Here is an 8,709-nt window from a genome sequence, read left to right on the forward strand (position 1 = left end):
GGAAGTGCAGCTCAGGAGGTGAGAGATTAGAGGTGATTTGGGGGGGGGGGGCGCCAAGTCAGGGAGACTCAGGATCAGAGATTAGAAGGGACCTTGAAAGGGCAGGACTGGAGGTGAGAGTTGGAAGGGAGAGCTCGAACAGGACTCCTGGAGGCAGCCGTTGGAGGCGAGCCCGGGCAGATCAGACTCAGAGGTCCGAGGCGGAGGGGAGATACAGGGGGTGTGTCTCGGGGGGTGTGTTAGTTTCCGATGGCTGCCGTAACAAATGACCAGCAGTTAGTGGCTTTAAAACAACACACATTTATTTTCTTACAGTTCTGGAGGCCGGAAGTCCCAAACCAGCTTCACAGGGCTGCAGTCAAGGCATCAGCAAGGCTGGTCCCTTCTGCAGCCTCTGGGGGAGAGTCCATTTCCTTGCTCTGTCCAGCTTCCAGAGGCCGTCCACATCCTTCCGCCTGTGTCCCCTTCCTCCATCCCCACAGCCAGCAGCACAGCATCTTCAAAGCTTTTCCTCTCTGTCCCTTTGCCCCGTCATCATCATACCTTCTGACACCAGCTCCTCCTGCCTCCCTCTTGTAAGGAACTTTGTGATTGCGTGACTCCCACCCAGATAATCCAGGATAATCTCCCCATCTCAAAATTCGTAATTGGAGCATATGTGCAGAGACCATTTAAGGTAATAGTCACAGGTTCCGCAGATGAGGATATGGCCATCCTTGAAGGGCCATTATTCAGCCACCACAGGAGGTGAGAGGTTGCAGGCGAGCCTCAGGTTTTAGATAACTAACAGACGAGATCCCTCCAGGAAGGAGAGAGCAAATTGCACCGAAGACCCAGACCCCAGGAGGTGGGGTCAGTGCAGGACCACAAGTCCAGGACTTGGGGGACAGAGCCCAGCCCTGGGCTGAGCAGGGCCTGTGGAGGTGGTGGCCGAGCCCAGGAGGTAAGGAGAGGACCAGGCAGCCACCACAAGCCAGCAGGGCTCTGTCACACTTGTGGCTGCTTTAGCAAACCAAGGCTCCGGGCTGGCTTCTGCCCAGGGCATCTCAGACGTACCCTGGCAACAGGGCAGTTGTCAGTGGCTGGGGCCGCAGAGGCTCAGGCCACAGGTCCTCATTCCCACGCCTGGCCTGGGCTGCTTCAGTCTCTGCCTCATGCACCCGCAGCCCAGGAAGAGCCGGTCTGCTATGTATCTGCAGCTGGACCAGGAATGCTCAGTGAGCTCGGGGTGGGGGTGGGGGTGGTCCTGTGGATCTGGGAACAACACAGACCCTCCTCCTGCTGCCCTTAGTAGCACACCCTGGCGGTGTCTTCAAGACACCCTGAACGTTAGAACATAATGTGAAAAATGTGCCTGGGCAATTTCATCACTCCTGTTCTGCACAGCATCCCCGGTACCCAGGCAGGGCTTTGACCAGAGTAAACCATCGAGGAAGCTGCCCACGTGATCTGGGTCTTTGGCGTTCTCAGAAGGTTCCTGGGCTGAACCACAATTAACTCTCTTTCCCCATGTCTCCGTTCCTCAGTTTCTCTCTTTCTCTTCTCTTCTCCTTTCCTCTCCTTCCTTCCTTCCTTCTTTCCCTCCCTCCTTCCTTCCCCCCTCCCTTCCTTCCCCCCTCATCTAATTTCTCCCACCACATTCCAGTCAAGAATCCAAGGCAGCTTATAACAATACAGATGTTCAACGAACATTAGGGAAGGGGAAATGAGAGCAGGCAGATTCAGAGCATGGGGTCAGGATAGAAAATACAAACCACACAACCCACAAGCTACTAGAAGGAATTTGGCTCTCAGCCAAAGCAGAGGGAAACGGGATCTGTCACCGGGTTTGGGGTCCACAGGAGAAAAGCAAGAATGCTGCACACGTGTTCTTGGTCTGGAGCCCGCTGAGCCACTGGAATGCCCTCAGCAACAGCAGACGTAAAAGTCCCGCCCTGAAACCCAAGCCCGTGAGCTGGCCATGTTCTCTGGGCCTGCAGCCTGACCCCCTCGGGAGACAGACGGCAGGGATCCAGGCCCCGGGTTCCCGCCCGAGCCCACAGGGACAGCCTCCCTCCCTGGCCCTGCAGCTGGTGCCCAGTGGACCGAGCTGGCGCCTCTCCCACAGGGCGGCCGCTGTCCTGCCCCTGTGGACCTGCTAAGAATCAGAGCGGGGAAGAGGGAAAGGAAGGCACGTTTACCCAGCTCCTACTGCGTGCCAGCCATTGCATCACCCCTTGAGACTTCCCAACGACTCTTTCCCACTTGCCTCTCTGCTGCTCCCTCTGCCTAGAATGTTCTTCCTCCCATTTGCCATTGGACAAACTCCTCACACCCTTCAGGCTCAGCTTACATGGGGTTTCCTCACTGGGGGTCCCCCAACCATCTCTCCATCGTGCTCCCTATCCTTCCCTCTCCACTTTCTTTTCCTTCACAGCACGCATCCCAATTTATGAGGCTTTAGAAATGCTTGTTAAATGTGCACGTCTGCCTTTGCTTCTGCTCTCTGTCCTTCTGTGTGTCTGTGGCATTGACAACAGTGCCTGGCACCTAGGAGATGCTCAGTAAAGACTTGTTGAAGGCGTGAAGGAACGAGGAAGAGACTACTTCCATTTACCTGATGTGTCTCTGGAAAATTCAGTCACTTCTCAAGGTCACACGGCAGGGAGGAGCTGGAGCCAGCCCTGGAGCCCGGATTGTCTGGCTCCAAAGTCCATTCTCTATCCATAGCATTAGCTGCCCCAAGGGGAGCAGACCCCAGCCCAGGATGTGCACATGGGGACAGAGGAGGAGGTGGCCTGGTGGCGTCTCCAGCAGCCCCAGGCAGCAGGAAGATCTGCCTGGCTTTGAATCAATCCCGCCACAGGAAAATGTGTTGCAAGGGACATTTCCTGCCACCTGTTATTCATAAATTCTAGAAACATTTATTGAGCGCCAAACACTGAGCTCAGTGGCAAGGATCCAACAGTGAGCAAGACAGAGGTGGCCCTGCCTTTGGAGACCTCGGTCTGGAAGGAGGCTCCCCGACCTGCTCCCAGTGACACGCGGGAGCCGGCTCAAACCGGCTCGAGAGAGCCGATTGTTAATTTTTCAAGAATTTTCAAGCCAACTGTTAAGCACAACCATTATTAAAAATGAAATTATGTAAACTAACAACTATATGTATTATAAACAGAAGTAATAAATTCTCAAAACTCATTGCATCTTAGTTATTTCACTGTTATCTATGATCTTGAGGTTTTAACATCCCCTGAATCTGGAAACACCATATAAGGACGTGTTGCTGTGCATCTCTTCTCAACTTCAAGTTCGGTGATGACACGTTTGTACTTTGAAATTGGAAGTATTTATACCGTGGAAGCTGGCAAATGCTGCCTATCGGGTTTTTTTGTTGTCTTTCGTTTTTTTGAGAGCCAGTTGCTAGACACTTACAACACCCCACTGCGCATGCCCCAGGATGTAGTCCAGGCCATCTTGGGCCATCTGAGCTCTTGGCTGGAAGTTGGTGGAGCTGGGAATCGGGGGAGGGGGGAGGCGGGGACTGTGGCAGGGGAACATGCTGACCCCTCATTCGCTCCTCATTGGCCTCTGGGTGAGTTTACAGACAGGCCGGGCCTCCGTGCTCCACTTCCTCACCTCCGCGGCATAAAATCTGGGCCTGGCTGCTCCGTCTGAAAACAGCTGCGCCCTCAAAGCTTTCAGGGCCGATTCCCGAACACAGACACAGCTGGACCGCAGCTCCCTCCCTGACGTGTAACTAACTCTCACTTTACTCACATTCTCAGGAAAATTGATGATTTTCTGCCGTTTTATTACACTTGACGATAATTTAAAAGGCAGGTTTAGTGCGTCCATAAAACCGACTTTGCAACAAGCTTGTGATGGTAGAAAAATATATTTGGCCGGGGCCTATTGTTTGGAGATGTAAAACAGAGGCCAGGGAGGGCCCTCTGGAGGGGCTGTGCCTGCCAGCATCTTCTGCTCCCCGAACCCTGGCCCATGACTGTCCCACTTCTGGGAGGGGCCAGGCTGGCCTGGGTCTTTTTCCTGCAGGTCCCCGTCTCAGCCGGAGCAGAACGCCCCCTGCCTCCATCCCTGACCACCTGCTCACTGACCAACGATGCTGCGAACTTGCCCCAAGTTCTGGGGCACACCTGCATGGACCTCTCCGTGGAGGCCCTCCAAGGGCAATGCTGGCTTCCGAAAGGGAATTTATAGCCGGCTAATCAAAGCTTAATTACAGCAGCTCAGCGGGCTCCAGCAGGAACTCAGGCCGGAATGGTTTTGCTAGGAAACTTTTTATGAGCTTAAGCAGAAGCAGAAAATTAGCAAGAATGAGAGGAAAATGGTCCTGCCTTAACGGTGTCCCTGAGCTGGGAATCTGCAGACTCACTCTGCAGAACGTGGCTCTGAGGGGACGGGGGCGGGTGGAGTGCGAGTGTGGGGGCTGCCTGGATGTGGTCCCCTAGGGTCAGTGGGCTGGACCCAGGTGACTCATGCTCCTGCCACCCTTGTGGTGGGGAACATGAGGTGGCCTGATAACTCTCCCCACCACCATCCACCCTCTCTCCATCGCTGCGGCCATCGGGCATGGCTGAAGGCCACCACACAGCCACGTGGCCTGGAGTCTCTCCTCATTCCTGGGCATCGCCCTCACCTCGATTCTTAACTCCTTCTAAGTGCTTCTGATCAATAAACTCTCCCACCTTCCTCCCAAGCCCCTCCACGTTTTAAAATTCTTCTCTGCAAATCTCTAATCCACCACTTACCTAACTCCTTCTCTCTTGCTCAGCCAAGGATCCCCAGAAAAACCAAAAGCCATTAGTTAGGAGTGCCGCCACGCCCCTGAACCCACGCTGTCCTGCACACGCACCCCTCTTTTCTCCCTCCCTCACTTCTCTGAGGAGAAGCGACGTCAGAGCAAGTGAGAGCCAGGCAGACCTAGGTTTGAATCTTGTCACTGCCACCAACTAAAATGTCCTTTCTCAGGCAAGTAATTTAGCCTCTCTGAGCCTCAGCGTCCTTGTCTGTAAAATGCGGATATAAAACGTTTAACACGAGGTGGTTTTGAAGCGTAATATTGAATAAACCACGTGCCGTTAACACCGGCATATTGTAACATTCGATAAATGGTGGCTATTATCTTTACCTATAAAATGACAGCAGAAATCCACAGAGGTGACAGTTGTCCTCTCAAAGCGGGGGTCTGGGGTTCTAGAGCTCCCAGACCCCTGTGTCCGTTGGTCAGACCCCAAAAGGTGCTGGCTCTGCCACCGGACTGGGGAGAGGGTACCCCAAAGGAGAGAGGGCGAGAGCAGCATGGAAGACGAGTAAAGCAGAAGGCTGGGGGCCTCAGGACAAAGAAAGGCAGAGGCCCAGGAGTGGCGGTGCACAAGCAGGCACTGGGCGACAGCGGGTAGCTCCCGGGGGGTGCAGAGCAGGAGGGCGGGGGCGCACAGGGCTCGTTCCAATTGTCAGTTAACGCAGGCTTCAGGACGCAATACTTTGATTTGCAAATTAAGAAAAGACTGAAACACGCTTTGTGGCGCTCTAGCCCATGAAGATGCTTGCTTTCGACTTTATGAACTTCTCTGACAATGAATAAAACCAGCCTGGCAAGACAGGCGCCTGTGTTATTCGGCACGGATTCCTCATTTCTAATGTCATCAATTACGATAATCAGATCACTGTAACACCGGCTGGAGCGGGGACGCCGCCGCCGAGGAGCAGGCGTGCGAGGCCGCAGCCCTTCAGAGGTGCTCGCTCGTGCTTTTAAAGCACCGGGAGACGGCTGAGAAGTGTGTGATTGCCCTTAAGTTTTAAATTACCTGCAATCATTAAAGTAATCTAGTTCATATTCATAAAGCTGTGATTATATTTTACATACCCCGTAAACACTTTATGAGAAAAAGCCACGATTCTGCAACAAAATAAAAAGCCTTGAGCTGGTCGTGTCAAGATGCTAGGACATGTCGGTGTGGAATCAGCCCAAAACACCGAGTTGGAGGTTGAACACTCACCACGGAACACATTCTGTGTCTCTGGGTTGGGCAGTGGGATGGGTTTTTGAAAGGATATTAGGCAGATAAGGAAGAGAAAGGATAAGGGAGGGGAAGACAGCCCATTTCCAGAACTTCCGGAATTGTCCTTGGCCCATGTGTCTGGGTTACCTCTGTCCATCTGACCCATCTGGTACCGGTGTTAAAGGTCACCACTATCATGCAGCATGCCCAGCACCACGCGATGCATGCTGGGATCCTCTAGAGAAGGAACTCTTGCTACTCGCATTTCATAGATGGGCAAACTGAGGCTCAGAAAGGTTAAGTGATTTTCCTAAGATCACACAGTAAGTAGGGAAATCAGCGCCAACTCCAGGTCTGTGTGACTCTGAAGCCTACCCTCCACTTTTGTTTAGGTGCCTTGTCCAAGGTCATGTGGTAGCAGACTGGCACCCTCCTGGCTGGGTGGCAGGTCTGGCCTCACCACATTTGGGCACTTTTTATCATGCCCATTCATATTGTGATAACATAACCTTGGCATTCAGTGGGATATCCTCTGTGAAGTGTCACAAGCAATGCCCACTGGGCACTGGATCTGAAGCCAAGCATTCTACCAAAATCCCTGACTTTTAAAAAAATTATCTATTTCCTTTTTTAATTTTTTAACAGGATGCTTTTTTGACACTAACGAGGCTTAAGCCCAATAATGGTATCCTTCTTTTCCCACCAGAATTAGACAAATGGAGATAAAAATACCAGCTTTAGTACATAGCAGACCGTGGTTCAGGTGTCAGAGCCATGTGGCCTTGTCACGATGAGCCTCCTGCATCAACCTCCTGCCAAGCGCAGCCCTGCCTCCCATGGGCAAAGCCTGCCCCACATAGGAGGGACAGGAGACAGAGCAACCTCTCTGCAGGCAGGCCGAACCCGGAGAGGAGGGGCCTGAGCTGAGCATGCTCAGTGCTTCACCCCAACCACCAATCAGAGGGCTTCCTCCTCTTCCCAAGGGCGGGAGAGGCTGGGCGGTGGCTAGCTAGGTCCGGAGGCATAGTCCGGTGGAAATGCCTCCACCTGGAAACTGGAGTGGTGGCAAAAGATCGCTCCTCCCAGCCCACAAACAATAAAGACTCTTCTAGATAGGAAGAACATCATTTCACATCCCCTGGCTCCCCAGACCTTCCCTTCGCAAGTTCCCTTGGCTGCTCTGCACATTTGCTATGACTGCCGTCGTCAGGCACATCTGTGCCCTTTCAGCACCTGCTACCTCGGAGGTTCCCAGGGCTGCTCGGTAACCATTATGGCCACATCCATTGGCTGGGAGAGGTGTTCATGGGGCAGGAGCCCACCATTGATGCAGGAGCTCCACTCCTTAGGGATGGGCCAGGGGCTGCTTCCAGAAGAGGTCATAATAAAGAGCTTGTGGTGGGTACTTAGCTTTTAGCCTTGTCTTGGCCATTCTTCCCCTGCTGTGCTGACCACCCAGACTCCCACGAAGTCCCAGCATGACTTTGGTTGGAAAATATCCAAAGGACCCAAGGAAATCTCACCCCCTTAAAGTTCCAGGGGCAGATGTGGCTTTTCCAGGTGTGCACTCATCTGGGGTTTTAGTAAATAGTGACCATTAGTGGGAAGGGGCTAGAGCTCCACGGGGCATCAGATGGTCAGAGCTTTAAGCATCCCGAGCCTGCCCCTCTGTAGGGCAAGAGCTAGTCTGGAGTCTTCTCATTTGGTAGCCATCATTCCACACACCTGCGACCTACTGTGAGGTCCTGACACCCCCCGGTTGGCATCCCAGAACAGCAGAGAAGGAAGACAGAGTTAAGTTACACCTAGTATACATGGAAGATAGATGCCCAGGATGGCCTGACATCCACCCTGCCCACCAGCCTCAGGAGCAGGCTTGACACAGCTCAAGAGCAACAAACAGAGCTTGCCTCTTGCACCAACTCCAATCTATCAGTGTTGGCTGCCTGGGAGCGGTGTTAAGGAGGATTCTGAGGCTACCCATGGAACAAGGCAGGGCCCAGGTTCTCAGAAGTATGTACAGGTTCAGAGCAAGGCCAAGATGCCAAATGCTCATCTAAAGGCCCCTGAGCTTTCTGAACCGTTTTCTGTCCCTTACTCTACACCCAGACCACCACCAAGTCCTGTTGACTCTACCTCCTAATACCACTCCTATACCTGCTGCCTCTCCCATCCCCAGTGGCTTGGCCCTGCCCAGGCCACAGCCCTCCCTCACCTAGACTCTTGTCTGTCACAGCTCCCTACCACTTCCTGCTTCTGCTCCTCACTCCTCCAATCCATCCTCCTTCCAGAAGGAGGTTTAAAAACACAGATATGATCATCTTTTAAAGCCCTCACCGTGGTTACAAGGCCCAGCAGCATCTGAGCCCTGCCCACCCCTCCACCCTCGTCTCCACCACCTGCCCCCCAACAACGGGCCAGCTCCTCAAACACACCATTCAGGTTTGAGGGAAGGATAAATAGCACCCTCTCTCCATGTTCAGACTCAGATTCCTGTGTGAGTCTGGTGAGAGAAAAGGGCCAAACTGAGCAAACACGGTCTCCCAAAACACCGATGACAGGAGTCTCTCCTCTTCCCTCAGGAGGGGCAGGGAGGAGCAGAGGGGCAGAGGAACAAGGTTACTTTCCCTGGAGCAGACATTTCCTCCTCGACCCGTGAAGACGGGACTAGGGTTCTCCCTGATATGCTTCCCACCTCAGGGAGCTC

Source organism: Equus przewalskii, chromosome 2 (assembly GCF_037783145.1).
Source record: "Equus przewalskii isolate Varuska chromosome 2, EquPr2, whole genome shotgun sequence".
In the NCBI taxonomy this organism is placed as follows: Eukaryota; Metazoa; Chordata; class Mammalia; order Perissodactyla; family Equidae; genus Equus; species Equus przewalskii.